Raw genomic sequence first — 21037 nt, forward strand, 5'->3', positions numbered from 1 at the left:
CAAGACCTCACACACCTTCGAACATGGTGAGAGCTAGCTAGGTATGAGAGTAGATCTAGAGGAAGAAGAAGTATTCTTACAAGAAAGAAGTATTTCTCCTCACATATTCACTCATAATAGCTTAGCATAGCTTAGTAATTAGCATGGTAGAGGAGATGAGCATGCATTGAAGCTTGGCTCTTGGTTGGATTTGCATAACAAATCCAAGAGTTGTTAGTGTAGGTCTCCCTTCTCAAAAGCTTAAAGCTTGGAGAAGATGATGAGCTTTCCATTAAATCTTGGAGAAGGAGAGAGAGTTCTTTGCTCCTGACATCCTATTGGCCCCTGCAAAGCTTAGCCAACGACAATTAAGAAGCGTAAGTGATAGTCTTGTGACATGTGTCCCCCTTTCCCCTATGTGAGAGCTTTAGGTATTCAATAATGAAATTAAACTCTCATTGTACCTCTTAGTCTTCTAGCCAATAGGAATCAGGCAAGCCATTGGGCTGCTCAATGCTCATCGGACCCCTTGGGAGACTGTCCAATAGTCTTCTAGAGAGATTAATTTCTATTAGTTCTTCATCAAGTGTTTTTAAATGAATTAAACTAAATTTACTCTAGCCTAATTCTCATTGGTCCACCTCTATGGCCATCCAATAGGATTTGAGTGCATCTTGGGGGCAAATGGGGTAGGAAGCTGACATGTGTCCAGTATGCCCTTTGTGTAAAGGGAGCTTGGAAGAGAGTGTGTGTGTGTTTCTCTCTCATCCCCTACTAATATGGCTCACCCCCTTCTAGATAGGGATGTGGGAAGACTTTTTAGTCTTGCCCATGACCATCCAATTCCCCCACATTTTGGCCATTGGACATTACCTTTGAATTTTGGAACCTTACCATTTTTGAAGTCTTAATGGGCTGAACCTTAGCGTCTTTGAAGCCCATTGACACACATTGCTCTTTTGCAGATGGCCCCCCCTTTGTATCTCTATTGTCCCTCCTTTGGATCCCTACTGTGACCGGTCTACCAGCCTAACCAATATTCTAGCCTTTTCTCCCCTGGTACTTCCCCATATTAAATGATCAGTTTAACATGAGAAAATCATTTAGGAGAATTAGATATTAGTTATTATGACATTTAGAGAGAAAGCGGCCTCTTAAATTTTGCTAGCACTAGAGCTTGGGAGTATTTCTTACATGTATATATAGATAGAGATGTCTAATTAGTTACTTAGTTTTGCTAATAACTGTTTTTAATAAATTATCTATTCTGAATTAAAAATTAAGCAAGATAATTAATAAATGAGCTAGAAATTAGTGAGATAAATTTAAGAGAAAGAGTATAGTATTTAAAATCCTTGATAAGTATCTCATAATTAGTAAATTAGTTTTGCTAATTACTATTACTTAAATTCTCTATTTTCAACTAAAAATTAAATAAGATAATTAGTAAATGAGCTTAAAAGTTAGTGAGATATTTTTCAAAGGTAGATTACATTGTTAAAAACTTGTGATAATTATCTCATAATTAGTTATTTAGGTTTCTTCTTAGTTCTTTTACTTAATTTCTTTGATTTTAGAAAAAACTTTAGTAAGATAATTAGCAAATCAATTTAGAAGTTAGTGAGATAATTTTTAGAGGTAGATTAAGTCTTAGGAGATTGTGGTAGTTAACTCATAATTGATAATTAGCAAATCCACTTAGAAATATTTGAGATAATTTCTAGAGGTATTTCAATCTATTAGAAAGCTGGGATAAATATATCTTCATCATTATTTTATTACATCAATAATAGTTAAGCCAAAAAGAAGTTATTTTGACCTTATTTAAAAGGGGAAATTTAGGAGATGACTCCAAAAATTATGAGGTAATTACAAGAGCTTTAGAATCTTATAGGAAAGCTAGGATAAAACTATCTTACTCATATGAGTAGTTGAGAAATTACTATGATAAAATGTTACTATTTTTTACTATAAAATAAAGGAAAAAGCTAGTATATTATTTTCCCTAAAATAAGTTAAATATTCATATGGCTAAATTAAGGTATAAAGAATCCCCAAGAATGATATCACCCACAAGAATTTACTTATAATACTATAAGCCAATGAACTGTCTGAGATGTTTAGTAAAAAAGAATTAGGATATTTTAGGGAAGTATATTATGGAATTTCTATGGTAAGTTTGAGTTTTGATAAATCACCTAATGGTTAGACATCCTTTTATAAGGATAAAGATCATGGCTCCCAAGAGGACCCGGGCCAATTAGTCATTCGAGGAGGATGATAGCAACACAAAGAGATCCAGGGCCATACATGATCACGAGGCCGGTCCAAGCAGCAGGCCTATGGATGAGAGTATCCAAGCCCTTGAGTCTTAGTAGATCCCTGATTAGTCACAGATGGATTTTGGTTGTGAATTAAGCTCATAAGTAGTTCAAAATCTTTTTAAGTTATAGCATTACATCCGTTAAAGAGTGGTTAAGGACTTAGGAAATGCTAAAGCCGGCCAAAAGCTAGAATTGGCATCTTCCAAGAAACAATTGTAAAATTATTTGTAACCTAGGAAAGAAATGCTTGGGTTAGCCTGGCTGAAATGGGAAAGATTTGGTTGATCATCCTTAAGACAACTTGTCTCAAGACACCTCTAATTACTTGAAATATTTTCACTTTAGGTGATGAGAAATGATGGCTTTTTAACCATTGATTAGTCGGTTACCCCCATGTACGAAGAGTTTTTACTTCATGCATGTGTATGTTTTGTGTATATCTTAGGATACCGTTTTTATCCTTGGGGAACCGCTCGATTGTATGAGTAGCTGGTGTGGCGTACGGGCGCCCTGAACTTTGGGTGATGTCTTTTACACCCAGGACTATGAATAAGGGAGGGTTCCTTTTTTCACCCATGTATAGCTGTGCTTGAGACAAGTTGAGTACGAGTCTGGTTTTCAAGGTTTATTTTAAGTGACTGTACCTTGTCTTAAGTTTAAAGATGTTTGTTTGTTAAAGAATGTTTCCAATGCTATTTTCAATACTTATTCTAAGAATCACTATGACGGGAAGTTAAAATGAAACATTATTTTAAGTCTTTAAAGGTTGTGGTAGTAATTAGAAAACAAAGAAGCATGTGTGAGTGAAGGGTGGTAAGTGGGGATCGACTACGCTTTTCGATCATGGACGGGTGGAGCTGATTAGTCAGGTAGCTATCCATTCGTGCACATTAATGTTAAAAGACTTCTTCAATGGAAGAGGCAACCACCAACGGCTATGTCCTCACTCACGTAGAGGCAAAAAAGTGTTTGAAGAGGACACCTTAGCCCATTTGCAGAAGTTATAGGTCCGAAAAAAGTTTTTTGAACTTTTAGATTTTGTTTCGTTTCCGGTTGCGAGACAGGACTAGGTTTTTTTCTAGGGCTATAGTCCCAAACCATTACCAATGGCAAAGGTCTATTCCTCGAATTTTTCCTACTTAAAGACTTTAGTTTTATTAGGCCTAGAGACCTGTCAAGGACCCCATCTCAACTTTAGTGTCAGGGTTTTGGGGATCTCTCATAACTTCTAGTGCAATCATAATGATTCACATACCCAAGAGCGAAGTTGGCTCCAATGTAATTATAGTTCTTCAAGTACATGAGATAAGGGTTTGGATTTGACATTGATAATGCAATCACCCCAATATCTATATAGCTCTCTCAAGTTCTTGCTTGAAATTTTTCCTCCATGACAAGCTAATTGCCCATTTGTGTTCTAGCCTTAAACATGGAGGATTATCAAGGGAGCTTGTATGGAATGGAAATAAAGCAGCGTAGACTCTTGAGTGGGGAGATTTAACAAAATACTACCAGAACTCCTTCACTTATTGGTCCCCCTAGCTCTCTAAAGCAGAAAAGATTCCATTAAATCCTCGTTGGAGGGAAATTTCTAGAAATATGAATAACAAAGGTCTTTAAATAAGACTAAAAGTCTACTATCAATCAGACTTCTTGAAGGGATGATTACTGCTGTATGCCCGTGTGTGAATCCAAGTTTGAGTGGAAAGCCTGACAATGGCCCAAGTGCTAGAAATTTGGGAAACCCAAAACCAAGGATGTCTATTGGTTTCTAATGAGCTTGGTTGATTGGTTCTCTCCCCTTAAGAAGCAATGAGGTAAATGTAAGGACGGGATTCCATTGAGGTACAGCCATGGCATCCAATAGGTGCGTGCAGAGCAGTACGAGAGAAAGAGAGGGAGAGAGAGAGAGAGAGATCACGTCAACTATTTGAAAATAAATGCTATATCAACTACTTGAAAGGCTATTATACATATATATAGATTGAGTACTTTCCATACAATTGCCATGAGAACTAGACTGCACCTGCATGCTACAGGAGAGATGTTCCCACGATTATTAGACTATAGACTTGGGCTTGGAACCCAACAACCCCCCCTCAAGTCCAAACCACTGACAATGGATTTTGTGTTGACCATGCTAGAGTTCAATCACCTAGAATAACTAGTAGAAGGCCCCCTCCCTTGACAACAACATAGGTGTGTGTGTACTTCCCTCAAACAACCATCAGTGTGAGACTACAAGAACGCAAAAGAAAACATAAATGAGCGATCTTACCACTGATGTGTGGCAATGTCTATAACCCGTACAATTTATCAACAAATGAGTGACATAAAAACAACATGAAACAAATTGAAAACTATAGGACATCACTATCTACAAGAAGCATCGGTCCTTCATCATCATCATCACCATCAACCATCTTGAGCTGTCATTTTTTCTTTTTATAACACTTATCCGAAGGATGATTGGTCTTTCCACAGTGGATGCAAGTATTTGTGATGATTGTTGCAACCATAGATTGCACAAGGTCGAGTGCTGGTAGTAGACCTAGATTGTTGCAACCATAGATTGCACAAGGTCGAATGCTGGTAGTAGACCTAGTTGAAGTTGCAGTCAAAGTGCAACCACGTGCTACATATGTAGTAGGTATGACAAACTAACATATGGTACTCGTTTCTCTTCTTCCGGCAATGAATTAATGATACCATCCAAAGAAAGCAACGGATCCTTCTCCTTTAAAATAGTGACAATTTGACAAAATTCTATAGGTAGGCTATTAAGAAAAACAATTATAAGGTCTTCATCTTGCACAGGGGCTTCAACATAAATTAGATGAGTATGAATGCTTTCAATTTTTTCAGCTAAAGCTGAAATATTCTTGTCATCACGCATGGAAAGAGAATACATCTCCATTTTAAGGCTCATTTTGGAGTGCTGGACTTTGGGACCAAAAAAAATCTCTAATTCCATCCAAGCAGTGTTTGAAGATTGCACGTCATCCAAATAATGAATAAAGTCATTTTCGAAAGATGTTAGAATAATACCTAATGCTTGCTCATCCTTGCATTGTTGCTCGGTAGATAGCACTCTCATAACTACTACGATGTGCATGCTTTGTCTATTAATAGAGGCTTGACCACGCTCTAGATATTCTTTCTCATTAGATAACCTTTCACTTTACTTTCCCAAGTATGAAAACTAGAACCATTAAACTTGTCAACTTTTGATCCCATAGTGAATCGGCAAAATGCTTGATGCTGAAGATACAATTGGTTTTTCCACAGCATCTATTAGCAAAACTACGAGTCATCTAAAGATACTTTTTGTTTTGATGCGGTTCAGATTGTAGCTTTTAAACTTTGAGCAAAAGCTTGCCAATATGATGCCAATCTGGAAATTTTTGTAAATCTTCAAGATAAATTGCCAATTTTCTATTACCAATCATCGAGGGTATGAATGGCCTCTTAAAGGGGTTAAACAAGTGGGCAATGGAGTAGGTACTATGAAAATAAAAATACTCAAACTCTATAATACTCTGTAATGAATAAATGGCGTAGAACAACAGCGTTGAAGAAGAAATTTGCTCACATCTGGCCATAGAGGCAGAACCAGGAGCACTTTTTTGTGTCAAAAATCTGCTCTCAGGCCATGGAAAACTCTTTGATGCTCGCTTTGCATGATTTTATTTAGGTCAATGATCTCCCTGTCTCCTCCACAAGAGGCAGCTCCCGCGTGGGTTTCAAGTCAAGGCCAAGCAAGGCAAAGCTCTGATACTAGTTGTAAGGACCTGCGGCTATGGGGGATACCATTGAGGTGAAGCCATGGCATGCGATAGGTGCATGCAGAGTAGTAAGAGATAAAGAGAGAGAGAGATTAGGATGACTATTTGAAAATAAATGCTATATCAGTTACTCGAAAGGCTATTACATGTATATAGATTGAGAAATTGTCATGAAAACTAGACTACAACTGCATGCTACAAGAGAGATGTTCCCACGATTATTAGATCAGACTTGGTTTGGAACCCAACAGTAAACACTGGCCGTAGATAATATGGGAGGTGGTGGTGAAGAACATTTGGACCCCTCAATGGCCCATGGAAATGAAGTGCTTTATATGGAAGGTTTTACTAGGGGCTCTACCAATAGGGGTGAGAATTCATGCTAGAGGGACAAATAGATGTAGTGGCTACAAAATGGATTGTGAGGATCTTCTCCACCTCTTCAGAGTTTGATAGGCTATCAGTGGACCAACAGGAAAGAACTTTGGAAGGCCAAGAACCACAGGTGCTTGAGAAATCTCTGGTGACGGCTAGTTTTACTGAAATAATACTTGAAAACAAGGAACTGATTGTCTCCATTGATAAGAGGAAGACTTTGGAAGAATAGTTTTGGGCCATCAACTTAGTGCTGTAGGGATAGAACTGACCGGTTGTTATCCATTGTAATCCACTATCCCTCAAGGCTCAGTACAAGCTTGAGGTTTCCTTGTACATTATTTTGTTGAATACACTGTACATAAACTCACTATTGTGAGTTTGGGAAAAAAAGGATTAATCTTGTAAGTAAAGAAAGAACCATGATCATTTTTTTTGGGACTTCAATCAAACTCCTATTCTTGACATAGTTGAATGACAAATGAATCGAGGAGAGGTGCTGGTTGTGGATGGGAGGCTCTTGCATGTGAACTCAAAACACTGAAGTGTATGTATAATCCAAGAATGGGTGCCATGGAAAAATCTCCATGCTTGTTCTACATGGAGTTTGCAAAGGTGATGGGCCCAAAGTGGTGGAGAAAGGCTCCTACTTGTCACAAGGAAGACCCTAATTTTTTCCCAAGTCTGGCAATTCCACTTGTTAATTTACACATTTGTACAATGCATGCTCTTTACAAAATTGTGGAGAAGTTAATATATCTGTACATTGGGTTTTCTTGGAAAATCAAGAAGGTAGGTGAGCACCAGATGGCTCTAGAGGCCCTTGAACTCGTATTGTTAGATATAGCTCTCCATGGGGGCAATGTCAAAACCGAACAAGAAAAAAACAGTTCAAGCAATGAGAAGGAAGTGTTACCATACATATGTGGCAGTGATGTGTGTGAATACACTTAGGACCGCCAGGGCTTTTTTTCCCTCACTAGGAAGTTTTTTCCCTCGTGAACACACTTAGGAACGCCCATGCATTTTTTCCCTCACTAAGAAGTTTTTCCCCCCGGTCCTAAGTGTGTGAATGCACTTAGGACCACGAGGGCATTTTTCCCCTCACTAGGAAGTCCCCCCCCCCCCCCCCCCCCCCCCCCCCCCCCCCCCCCCAAACCATGCATTGTATATATGCCCATCATTCTAGGGCTAACTTATCTTTTTTTAGTGCACTAAGAAATATACTCTCTATTGTGTGCCTTGAGCTTCATCATATTCATTAAACTGTGTGTGTTTCCCTGCAATCCTATTTCCAACAATTGGTATCAGAGCAGGTTGTTCCCTCTCGGGCATAGTCATCAGCATCGCCAGCACCTTCTTGCTCACTTTCTCCGTTTTCTTTGGTTAGCGTCAGCAGTTAAAAAAATATTTTGATAATCACAGAGAGCTTGTTTTGCTCAGAATTTCCATTCAAGCTCATTTAGGCCTCCCTTTCCACTATAGGCAATACTTCTTGAGCAAGCAACTTCGTCCTTTTGTGCAAATTTTTTTTTCTTTGAAATTGTTTTCATAACAGGTCCCTTACAACCTTCTTTGGGTTGTTCTATATAGCACGTGTTAGTCTCACTTTGTTTCTCTTCTTTTTGAAAAGTTTTCACATCAAGGGCAGACAGTCGCCATGACTGACAACAACATAGATGTATTCAAGATGTTTGTTTACTCAGGATAAATTGGATGGGGAAAGTTATCCAATGTGGGATTACATGATGTTACATGTTCTTGTATCAAAGGGCATTTGGAAAGCTTTGCAGAGCATTGATGTTGTCCGAATTTTGTGGATACATGTGGTGTTGAGGATGTTGTAGGTTTTGGTGGCAGGATTGTTGTTGCTAAAGTTGTTTTGCCTATGACTAAGCAATCTCCTTGAGATGTCAGAGATGCACATGATCATGCATTAATTGCATTATCTGTGAAGCACACTACTACTCCTCACATGTGTTCGACTAAATTAGCTAAACAGGCTTGGGATATTCTAGTTGGTCTTTATGCAAGTCACAATGAGGATAGAATTGTATTGCTACGTAAAGAGCTGGAGTCAAAGTTTATGCATGAAGAAGACGACATGGAAAATTTCCTTAATGGTATCAAAAAAATTAATGTTAACTCAATTCTATAGGCGAAGTTATTTTTGACAATTCACTTGTGTAGACTGTTCTTGATGCATTGCCAAATTCTTATCAAATTTTTGCTAGTAGTTGGAGACTTATGACCCAAGGAAATCTTCATGTTGTCAAGTTTGATCCATCATGCACATTGCTATTGCAAAAGTCACTTTGAAGAAAGAACAAGGCTAAAAAACACACAATTAAATAGGTTTTTATTGCTGCTCAAAGAAAAGGTGGTAACAACAATGTAGCCACTTCTCATGGTTCTTTAGCGAGTGGCAAATCACCTATTCCTAATGATTTTGCTGGCAGCACCTCATTTGGGAATTCTAGTGAAAAAGACAAAAAGAAGATGCGTTGCCATTATTGCAAGGCTAATGATCACTTGATCAAGAATTGTCCTAAATTGAAGACAAAAGAGGCCAAGAAGAGAGATGTTGGTTCCACTACAAGTGTAGCTATTGTAGAATCTTCTATGGAAGGACATTGTGATGCTGATGTAGATACAAAGTGGGAATTTAGTGAAAAATGCATTTATGATGCTTCTTTCTATGATGCATGTATGTCAGTTGCTGCAGATTCACATGTGTGGTACTTTGATAGTAGTGGTACAAAGCACATTACCTCACATCCTGACTTGTTTAGCTCTCTTGAGCCTGTATCTCATGGGAATACAGTCACTTGTGCCAACAATGCCTCTTATCATGTCCAAGGAGTTGAAAGATTGTGCTGACTACTACAAATGGCAGTTCTTTCACACCTGTTGATGCATTTTATGTACCAGGGATAAAAAAGATCCTTTTGTCTGTATCTACACATGATAGACTTGGTCTTCTTGTGAAATTTATACATCACAAATGTACAGTTCATGATCTCAATTTTGGTGATGAAATTGTTGCATCTGGAATTTTGTGATGTGGGCCATGTAAGCTCACTTTGTATGACAAGTGTGGGCAGAAGTTTGCAAATGCAGTTGTGGATTCAAAGATTTCTTTAGATGCAAAACTTTTCCATGCACGTTTCGGGCATCTGAATTTTGCCAATTTGCTAGTTTACAAAAATATGATATGGTTGGTTCTTTGCCACCTCTTGAAGCACCTCTGAAGCATGTTTGTGAAGGCTATATTTTGGGTAAAATGCAGCATCCAAAGTTTCCAAAGTATGGTTCAGTAAGGGCTACATGCAAATTGTAACTTGTGCATAGTGATGTTTGTGGGACTATGCAAACTCCTTCCTTAGGCAATTACCTATACTTCGTGACTTTCATTGATGATTACTCTAGGCATGGATGGGTGTATCCACTTAAAGCTAAGTATGAAGTGTTCTTGTGCTTCAAGAAATTTTAGGCTATGGTTGAAAATGTCTCTAAACATACTATGGGCATCCTCCATTCATATTGAGGGGGGAAGTATATGTCTCATGAGTTTAATGCATTTATGGCTAGTCATGGGATAAAACACCAATGTACAATGCCATATACACCTCATACAAATGGTATTGCTAAAAGGAAAAACATATCACTTATAAAGATGAAACAATGTATGATCAAGAGTCAAGCTTTTACACATTCTTTTGGCTTGCGGCCATTATGTGTGCTACTTATGTACTTAACATGTGTCCTACAAAATCTTTGCCATATATGTCTCCTTATGAACCGTGACATGATAAGAAGCAATCTATTGATCACATGCACATTTTTGGTCATTTAGGTTACTCTTTCGTGCCACAAACGTAGTGTACAAATTGGATGATAAGGCTGTTAAATTCATTTTTACTGGTTACATTACTAAAAGCAAAGGTTATAAGTTATACCGTCTACAAATGAAACGCATCTTGGTCTCACAAAATGTTATGTTTGTCGAAGATTCTATTCATCCTTTTTGTCATTTACTAGAGACAATAATGTAAGATCACATGACATTTATGATAGTTTGTTGCCACTTTTTATTGGTGGAAACTAGAATCTAAATTCCAATGACACAAACGTACAACCTATGGGGGTTTCTAAAAATGCTATGCTTGGATCAGCCTATTACTAATGTAGATGCACATGATGTACTTGATGTGGAAAGGGTTGAGAATGACGAGATTAAAGGTATGCCAAAATGGCTGGTGCATGCTTTGCATGGAAGTAAAGTGGTTGCACCTTTATCTAGTTGTACTTGTTCAGGTTCTTGCCATGCATGTTATGCGTTAAATTGTTATGATTTGGCTATTTTTAGTTTATGTGATGTGGAGGAACCTCTATCTTTTGATAAAGCACGAATTTATAACATTGGATGGATGCCATTCTATCACAATATGATGCACTTATAGAAAATGACACATGGACTTTATGTGATTTTCCTCCTGGCAAAAAGGGCATAGGTACAAAGTGAATTTACAAGTTAAAACCTTAGCCGGATGGTGAGATTGATCTCTATAAGGCTTGACTTTTTGCAAAAGGTTATGCACATTAAAAAGACATAGTTATGAAGAGACTTTTTCTCCCACTTGTCGTATGACTACTGTTCATTTTCTATGTGTATTGGAAGCTCATTTTGGATGGGATGTACATCAATCAGACATTGTTACTGCTTTCTTGAACGGTGATTTATTTGAGGAAGATTATGTACCGCAACCTCGCGGTTTTGTCATAAAAGGACAAGAAGATAAAGTGTGCAAGTGTAAGAAATCTCTGTATGGGTTGAAGCAGTCTCCTGGCGCTTGGTATGAGAAAGATGACACTCATTTTGTTAAACAAATCTTTTGTAACAATCTAGTAGAAAGAACTTTGTTTGTAAAGCATGAGGGTGATGCATTTCTCATCATTGTTCTTACTGTTGATGATTTGATAATCATTGGACCAAATGAGACACGTATTGATGAATTCAAGACTGATTTGAATGCTACATTCAAGATGGAAGACTTGGGGCTTTTGCATCATTACTTGGAAATATACTTTAAGCAGTGTGATGGTGCTATTTCCTTGTGTCAAACATGCTACATAAAAACATTACTATATAAGTTTGGACTTGAGGATGCTACTTTCATGAAAATTGAGTCTTCATGATTCTAGTGATCTTGCCAATGTCACTCTTTACCAAAAATCTATTGGATGCTTTAATTATGTATGCAATACACAACCAATTATTCAGTTTTCAGTCTCACAGGTCAGCAAATTGATGCATAGCCCATGGTCTAAGCATTGGTTGTCAAGAGGATCTTTCACTACTTGAGTGGAACTTTACATCTTGGGTTGTTTTATCCCAAGGAGGGAGCATTGCTACCAAATTTACATGCTTTTTTCTCCTTTTGTGGACTCAGATTGGTTTGGTTGTTATGACACATGAGTTTCCATGAGTGGTTTTTGTTTCATGCTTGGTAGTTCATGTGTATCATGGTTGAGAATGAAGAAACCTATTGTGGCCACTTTTGGTTCTGAGATTGAGTACAGGGAAGTCTTCAAAACTATGGTTGAGTGTGCATGGCTTAGATGCCTTATGGATGATTTGGGTATTGGATAGGACATTGCCAACATCATCTACACTCACAATCATAGCAATTGGCAGGTTCAAGAAACCCAATTTTTTATGCTTGCACAAAGCACATTGAGTTGATAAATACCAATAAAAGTAGGGGAGAGAGGACAACCCTATTTCACCCCAGTAGTGGAGCAAAAAAGCTCAGACACCCCCTTGGGAGTGCAGACCTGACCCACAACTGCCTTGTACACAGCCATGATCACCTACATTATCTCTGTGGGTACACCCATCTCTTATAGCCTGGACATCAGTCGAGATCTAGAGACTTCATCAAATGCTTTGTGGAAGTCCACAAAAGTACAGTAAATTCTCCTACCATGTAATCTACCCTCCTTAATAATAGTTGTGAGTGTCAATATGTAATGAAGAGTTGAAAAACCTCTCCTAGAATCTGCATGTCCTAATGCTCGTATGCATGCTCTCTATGCCCATCTACTCAATTGCTGCTCAAGAATATATGCATATAACCTGGCCAGTGTGTGCCCAATCATAATGGTGTCATAGTTCCCAGGCATCATTGGATCTCTTGCCTTGAAAATAGTCACAACAATCGAATTACTCCAAGTATCACGAAAACCCTCACACATGGATCGATTGAACATCAATGCAAATATGTTCTGCAAGCATATCTTGAGCATGTATAAAGTACTTTGCCACCACTTCATCATGATCATATGCTCTCCTAGTCCTAATTCTATCAATAGCTTTCTTCACCATCTCAATGGAAAAGAAAATGCATGTCTCTAGACATGGCATCAGGGGGTCTGATAGAGGCGGTTGTCCTGGAACTATGTAAAGAGATGCTACATACTCACCCCAAGTCTCATTGGATGTGATAGTTGGTGGAGGAGAGTGCTCATGAAATAATCTTCATGCCTCACCTGAGTCCTGGCTCAAAAAAAGCTTATACAACTGTTTCTCTAGCTAATTGAGATAAGCCGTGTTCTTCCATCGCACAAGCCGTCAAAAGGACATTTGTAATTGTCTATGAGTAATGACTCCCAAAAACACCTCTCTCTGAAGTGTGGGTCTCATCTCTTTTTACTCCTCATCATACCAACTGTTCTGATGCCTACTCCCATAATGGCTTTTATACAGAATGATCTACTACTACATCGATGGGCATGGGCCCGGACTGTAAAATCTTGAATAGAGGGTATAAAACTGGGCCAAGCCAAAACATAATCCACAATGCTAGACCCATGTCTGTGAGGAAAAAAAGTGAACCCACTTGATGCAAGAAATATCTAAAGACCATTCAAAATGGCCAGTCCATGTGTAGTCTCCGTGTTTATAAAATATCCCCCATAGCCCGTGTGCTCCTCATCTTGCAAATGTCCGGCCAAACCCATATCACTGACATCCAATTCTCTCAACATCTCCTGTGAGGTTTCATATAAGACTGTCAGAGAGTGGATAATTTTGGCATTAAAGTCCCCCAGAAGGATAACATCCCCATCTGTAGACAACTCCCATAGGTCCTCATCCAAAATCATATAAGGTGACTATCTCTTGGGAGGTCCTTAGTGAGATGTTCTTGGTGGAAAATAGCATATTGCGATGTAGAGTGGCCTCCTAGTCTCCGCTCTTACCTTGACCCACATATACCTTGCGTGCTCATCTCTACAAATAATACAAATGAGGGACTACAACTCCTCCCTATATACGACTACCGAAAGGATAACATCCCCATCTGTAGACAACTCCCATATGTCCTCATCCAAAATCATATAAGGTGACTGTCTCTTGGGAGGTCCATAGTGATGTTCTTGGTGGAAAATAGCATATTGCAATGTAGAGTGTCCTCCTAGTCTCCGCTCTCACCTTGACCCACATATACCTTGCGTTCTCATCTCCACAAATAATACAAATGAGGGACTACAACTCCTCCCTATATAAGACTGCCACACCTCCTAACCCACGTCCTCTATACTCCGATCTCACCTCCCGTCTACAAGTAGTCTCCCAATAATACCCCGACACTATAGGTAATGTTCCATCGGGAGTCTCGTGCGTCTCTGAGTAGAAAATAATGTCTCTTCCTCTAAAGCTATCCTCAAAGGCACCCACATCTAGCTTCAATGACCCATTACAATTCCATGTTGCTAGTTTTAAGCTTGTTCCATAGGTCTCGCATCATCGTGCGGTTCTTTTTTCCCAAATCACTATTCTCCCTCCTCTGTAAAAAGAAAAATTTCCCTTGTCTTTGGCTGCCTTGATCTACAACACCTTCTCTAGCATGTGTGCTATATGTGCTAGGGTGAGATCATCCCCCCAAAAAATCCCGGTCTTCTTGAGTGTTGGTCTTTTCTTCAAAAACTCCTTCCTAGCCTCCCAAGTAGGAAAGTGCATGATGAGTGCTCTTTCTTTGGAGCTACCTGTCGCATCCGTCCCTTTCTTCCCCACTCTCCAAGCCCATATGTGAATAGGCTCGGGGATGTTGATTCATTTCAAAAGTTCCTTAACTTCTTCCATATTGTTAGTGTATTTGAGACCAGTGACATGTTCATGAAGAGCTCTCATCTTCATCTTTTGCTCTTCCTCCAAGGTCAAGTTAATGTTGGTGGATGGGGGTGTGGTAGTAGACATTCCACCTTTTCCTTTCTTTGAAATCTCAATCCACTTCTCCGCTTTGTCCGCCTTCTTTTGCATTTGGAAGATCCTATCTTCCCATAAGGAAATTTCCACCCACACACACACACACACACACACACACACACACACACACACACACACACACACACACACACACACACACACACACACAGAGGATGGGGGGGGGGGGACTGGGGGCTTACCATGAAACTCTCATCTTGGATCCAAAAGTTTTCCTTCCATAGGTACACCAACCCACTTGACCCCTATGCTGGGCAATTATACCAAGCCTCTACTTCTTGATTGCTAGTTGAGGGCTTCATGCTATTCCTAACTGCTTGGAAAGTGGCCTCATCAAGGAGTGTCTCTTTAAATACTTTTTCCTTTTGAAAGAAGATTTTGAGGCACTCCAGTGGGTTACCGGAGGTTTCCATCGCCTTGTCATCACTACTATCTTTAGAAAGAAATCCACTCCTCTCCTTGTGGAATTTTAAGATGATGCCCAATGCCAAGTCTTCCCTCAAGAAAAAAATACTCTGAATTTCATGGAGGAAAATGTATGTCTTGTCACCAATTCTAGATTTTGTCACACCAAGAAGCATCAACTCAGCTTGTTTCTCATTGAATGTAGACATATCCAACGGTAGCTTGATTTCTAATGTTTTCACAGATAGTATTTTTCTTTTCTCAAACTCTTTTGCTTCTTCCTCAAGGTTAAGAGCCTCCTCTATCTCATCCACTTCATTGTATTTCTTATCCTCATCCTCTTGTTCATTTGGTGGTAGATATTGTTCCTCCATAATTTCCTTGGGGCTCTTCATAAGATTAGTAAATAGTCAATTCAAATATAAAAGAAATCCAAACTTTCCTGAACTAGCTTGCACTCCTTTTTATGCATGGGGCACCATAATGGTATGTATGGGTGAAAGCATGTTAACGTGTCATGAATTTTGTGCTACTTAGCATGTGCCAACAAGCATATCTTGTAAGCATAAGGACAATGTTGTCTTTCAAGTGTGTGGGCCTCCATCATGAACTATATAAATTGTATAAATAATCTTTAAAAATTGGACCAAAGTGTATTGTTCTTTCAAATGTTTGAAAATGTACGTTAAGATGCTACTTTGAAGGTGTGGTGCACTCATGATGCAGGAGGGAAGCAGGGCATAGGGGACATAGGTAGGAGAGAGGAGGGAAGGCAATTCTAAGCTGCAAGTAGTCCCTAAGTCGCAACTCACTAGGCTACCTAGGTGGAGAATAACTTGGCACACCAACCAACCATCTACGACAAATCTCTTGAAACTCCACCAAGAAGGAAGTTGAGGGTCAAAGCTTCTACTACTGCTTCTATGCTCCACAAAAGGGTGAAGTCGTCTGATTCTTCCCAAGGATCCCAGATGCCAAAGATTATGCATGTTGGGAAGGGGAAGCACGACTCATGTACTCTCTATCTCTATCTCTGCCACCAAATGACACCAAATACTTCTCATATTACACCAAGATTGTGTGTGTGTGTGTGTGTGTGCGCACGCGCCAATTGAGTAGATGCATGACTTGTGTCACAAATATGGTTCAAGATTGCACACAAATTACTTGAAAGTTCTTTTCTAGTGGGGTTGCTTAAAGAATCTTTTGTAAGGTGGTAATTGTACTTGAATTGGAAACAGGTTTGCATCAGGCAATTCATGAATTGACTGAGTGGGAACTTCACCTATAGCTAATCTGCTCAAATAATCTGCAATAACCTGCTCCTGACCTGGTTTGTGAATTATTGAATAGTCAAATTCCTGCATCAATAGAACCCATGTAGCCAGTCTTCCTGACAAATGTGGCTTGTTCACCAAATATACCAAAGCTTGATGATCTACATGAATGGTCACCTGATTGGCTAACAAGTAATGCATGTATTTCTGAAGTCCAAAAATCATCCCTATGCATTTCCTTTCAGTGATTGAATAATTCCTTTCTATAGAAGACAACACCCTGCTTGCATAATAGATTGGTTTAAACCAACCTTTTTCAGCCTCTTGCATCAAAATTGCACCAATGGCTGAATGAGAAGCATCCACAAACAGGTGGAATGGTTTTTTCCAATATGGAGGAATTAAGATGGCTGCAATACTAGCATTTTCAACAAAGTAAAATGCCTTTCTTGCTCCTCCTTCCAGACAAAATCCAGATTCTTTTTGGTTAAATGTGTCAGGGGTAAGCATACATGAGCTAAGTATCTCAAAAACCGTGTATGCCACTTAACCTGTCCAACAAATCTCATCAGTTGCTTGAAATTTTTAGGAGCATGTGATTTTAAAATAGTGTCCACCTTCTTGGGGTCAATTGCAATGCCTTCTTGATTGATTATGTGACCCAACAAAATTCCCCTTTTCACTGCAAATGCACACTTTGTAGGGTTAAGTGACATACTGGCACCCTGCATTTTTGAAATCATAACCTCAAATGAAACAAATGTTCATTTTTATTTCTTGAGACACTAAAATCAATCAAAAACACTTTCATGAATGTTTTCAGGTAAGGATTAAAAACTTCCATGACCCATTTGTGAAAAGTTGGTGGTACATTCTTCAGTCCAAAGTTCATTACTGTGGAAGCATATACACCCCATTCTGTAATAAATGCATTTTTGTCTCTATCCTCCAAAGCCATACTGACCTGATTATAGCTACTAAACCATCCGAAAAGCTATACATTTCCTTTCCTGCAACTACATCTAGCATTGTATCACAGTAAGGCAATGGAAATGGATTAGTAATTGTAGCAGCATTCAGTTTTCTATAATCCACACTTACTTTGATTTTGCAATTTTTCTTTGGAACCACCACAATGGGTGACAACCAAGTCACTTTATCCACTGGATAGATGAAACCTACTTCCAACAGTTTATCTATTTCCTCCTTCACCTGTTTTACATAGTTAGGATTCATCCTATACCTCTGCTGCTTGACTGATACTACATCAGTTTTTAAATTAATTTTACGTTAACATACAGCTAGATCTGCTCCCTTCATATCGGTATAAGACTAGGAAAACACATCTTTAAACTCTTGCAATAAGGTTTTCAATGAACTCTTAAAATTCAGGTCCAATTCAGTGGACACCTTGACAAATTTGGGCTCTTTTCCCCCTCCCAAATTCATATCTTCTAAATCATCTTCTCTGACCCTTGAACTCTTTGACATTTTCTCCTCAAACATTCTCTCTGCATGCTTTATTGCTTCTACTGTATCCTTCTCCTCTTGAAAATTTTTTGTAATGACTCTAAGTCTGAACCATTTGTGCTATCTATCCGTTTTATGTCAGGTGACTGGACCTGATTACGTACTGCATCTGCAATCTTTTGCACATCTACTTCAAAAATAGGAATAAATGTTTTATTCCTTTGAAGGAATTCTTCTTCCTCATCTTCTTCAACAGATTCTCCCATGTTGATGCCCTCTGCATGCAAAGGTCTAAAACCTAGTGGAATGGTTTTCCTAGGAATCATTTGCATCCTGACCTTCTTCTTGCCCTTTTTAATAACAGTGGTGTTAGCACCCCAAAGTTGTTTAACTTTGGCTGTCCTTAACCATGGTCTTCCCAGGATCATTGGATAGGAACATGTTGTTTCTTTCAATCTAGGAGTTTGATGATGTATTTCCTGAAGAACTTTCACAGCTACCACCCAAGCGTGATGTTGATCATGCAATAGAGCTTACTCCAGGAGCTCAACCAGATGCTTGTAGACCTTACAAAATGTCAGTACACCTGAATCTGTGGAGCTCAAGGAGCAATTAGCTCAACTCCTTGAACAAGGCTTTATTCGACCCAACGTTTCTCCATGGAGTACTGTTGTTCTCTTTAATCAAAAGAAGGATGGTACTTTACGTATTTGTAATGATTATCATGGATTGAACCAGGTAACAGTCAAGAATAATTATGAATACCAAGGATTGATGAACTGCTTGACCAATTACATGGATCTTCTATCTTCACAAAGATTGATCTTAAGTCAGGGTATTACCAAATCCGCATCAAAGAGGAGGACAAACCAAAAATAGAACTTAATAATCATTTTGGACATTATGAATTTACAGATTTATGCCTTTTGGACTTACTAATGCTCTTGCAACTTTTAATCATCTTATGATTGACGTATTTTGAGAGCATCTTGAGATTTTGTTCTTCTTTGCTTTGATGATATCCTGGTTTACCCAAGAAACAAAGAAGAACTTGAACAACATGAGTACTTGAATTTCTCCCTCAAAATAAACTTTATGCCAAACATAGCAAATGCACCTTCTTCACTGACAAGGTGTAATATTTGGGATTTATTGTATCCAAAGATGGTGTTTCTACTGATCCAAGTAAGATCAAATCTGTCATAGCTTAGCCTACACCAAAATCAGTGCGAGAAGTACATGGATTTCTTGGTTTGAGAGGATAGTATTGTACATTTATTGAGGGTTATGCTAAGATTGCATCTCCATTGACTGATACACTTAAGAAGGCTAAAGTGTTTACTTGGAATGAACATGCTCAAGCTAGTTTTGAGAAACTCAAAGAAGCTTTGGTGAATGCTCCAATACTACAGCTTCCAGACTTCTCAAAGATATTCAATGTGTTCCCACTGATGCAAGCGGACAAGCAATTGGTGGCTTTTTGTCTCAAAAAAGTAGCTTATGAGTCTCGTAAGTTATGTATACATGAGTTAAATTATCCTACACATGACCTAAAATTATTGATTGTTGTGTATGCTCTTAAAGTATGGTGGCATTATCTTCTTGGAAGGAGATTTGAACTACATACAAACCATAAAAGCCTAAAGTGGGTCTACACCTGGGTCCACACCCAACCTAATCTTAATATGCGACAATGAAGATGGATGGAGTTGTTATGCGACTATGATTTTGGGATTGAATATAAGCTTGGGAAGTAAATCTTGTGGCCGATGCTTTAAGCCAAAAGAGTACTCTAACGGCTGTTACAACCTCTACTACTTCTTTAATTGACCTTATTCAAGAAGGTATGATCTAAAAATCCAGTACTTGATGAACATAAATAATCACACAGAGAAGCAAGAAAGGCAAATCAAAGGCTTTCACGTTGAAGGTGATGACCTTTACTTCAGTAATCTTCTTTATATTCCAAATCAAGATGGAATCAAAATTTAGATATTACAGGAAGCTCATGATATACCTATAGCAGGACATCCATGATACATTAAGACTTACTCTACTGTAAGAAAGAGTTTCTTTTGGCCAGGACTAAAGTTCGATGTATTGAGCTATGTTGCAAGATGTTTAACATGCCAGCGTATTAAAGCTGAACGAATTTGATACCCCGGTAAGCTTCAACCTATTGATGCTCCACAAATAAAATGGGAATGCATATTCATGGATTTCATTACATGACTTCCTATATCTCTAGGATATGACTCTATTTTTGTGGTTGTTAATATGCTTTTAAAAATACCCATTTATTTTCAGTCTAGACAACATTTATAGCTAAGGATATAGCTCAAGTCTTCATGAAAGGTGTTATCATATATCACGGTTTACCTCAATGGATAATTTTTTATCGTGATGCGAAGCTCACCTCAAATTTTTGGAAGGCCTTATTCTCAGCTACATGAACCCAATTAGCCTTTGGTACTGCTTAATATCCTCAAACTGATGGGCAGATAGAAAGGACAAATCAAATCATTGAAGATATGTTGAGAGCTTATTGTATGCATGAGCAGAGTAAATGGACTCAATCTTTGTATTTGGTTGAATTTGCGTAATATTCCTCATTTCAATGCTCAATTGGGATGTCTCCTTTTCAAGCACTGTATGGACAAGAGTGTCTTACTCCCCCCTTACTCCACTCAAATGGACAGACCCTCTCATACGAGTTCAAGTATCCAAAGAAATGTTGGATGAAATGCAACTACAAACCGATCTTATACGATAGGATATTAAAATTGCTCAAGATACACAAAAGAGTTATGCTAATCCAAAACGATCTGCCACACTTTTTGAAGAGGACGATATGGTATTTTTGAGAGTGAAACCCAAACATAGTTCTTTATCAATGGGTAAGTGTAAGAAGTTGAGTGTTAGATATTGTGGACCTTTTGTAATCACAGAGCGGATTAATGATCAAGCTTATAGACTCTTGTTACCACCACACATAAAGGTACATGATGTTTTTCACGTCATCTTAATAAAGAAGTATGCACCTAATCTGGAACTTATTCTTGATGATTCTCTATTATCTACCTCAACTGAAAAAACTTTCGAAGTATATCCCGAAGTAATACTTTAGAGCAGAAC

This window comes from Adiantum capillus-veneris, chromosome 1 (assembly GCF_014529385.1).
Source record: "Adiantum capillus-veneris isolate H3 chromosome 1, ASM1452938v2, whole genome shotgun sequence".
In the NCBI taxonomy this organism is placed as follows: Eukaryota; Viridiplantae; Streptophyta; class Polypodiopsida; order Polypodiales; family Pteridaceae; genus Adiantum; species Adiantum capillus-veneris.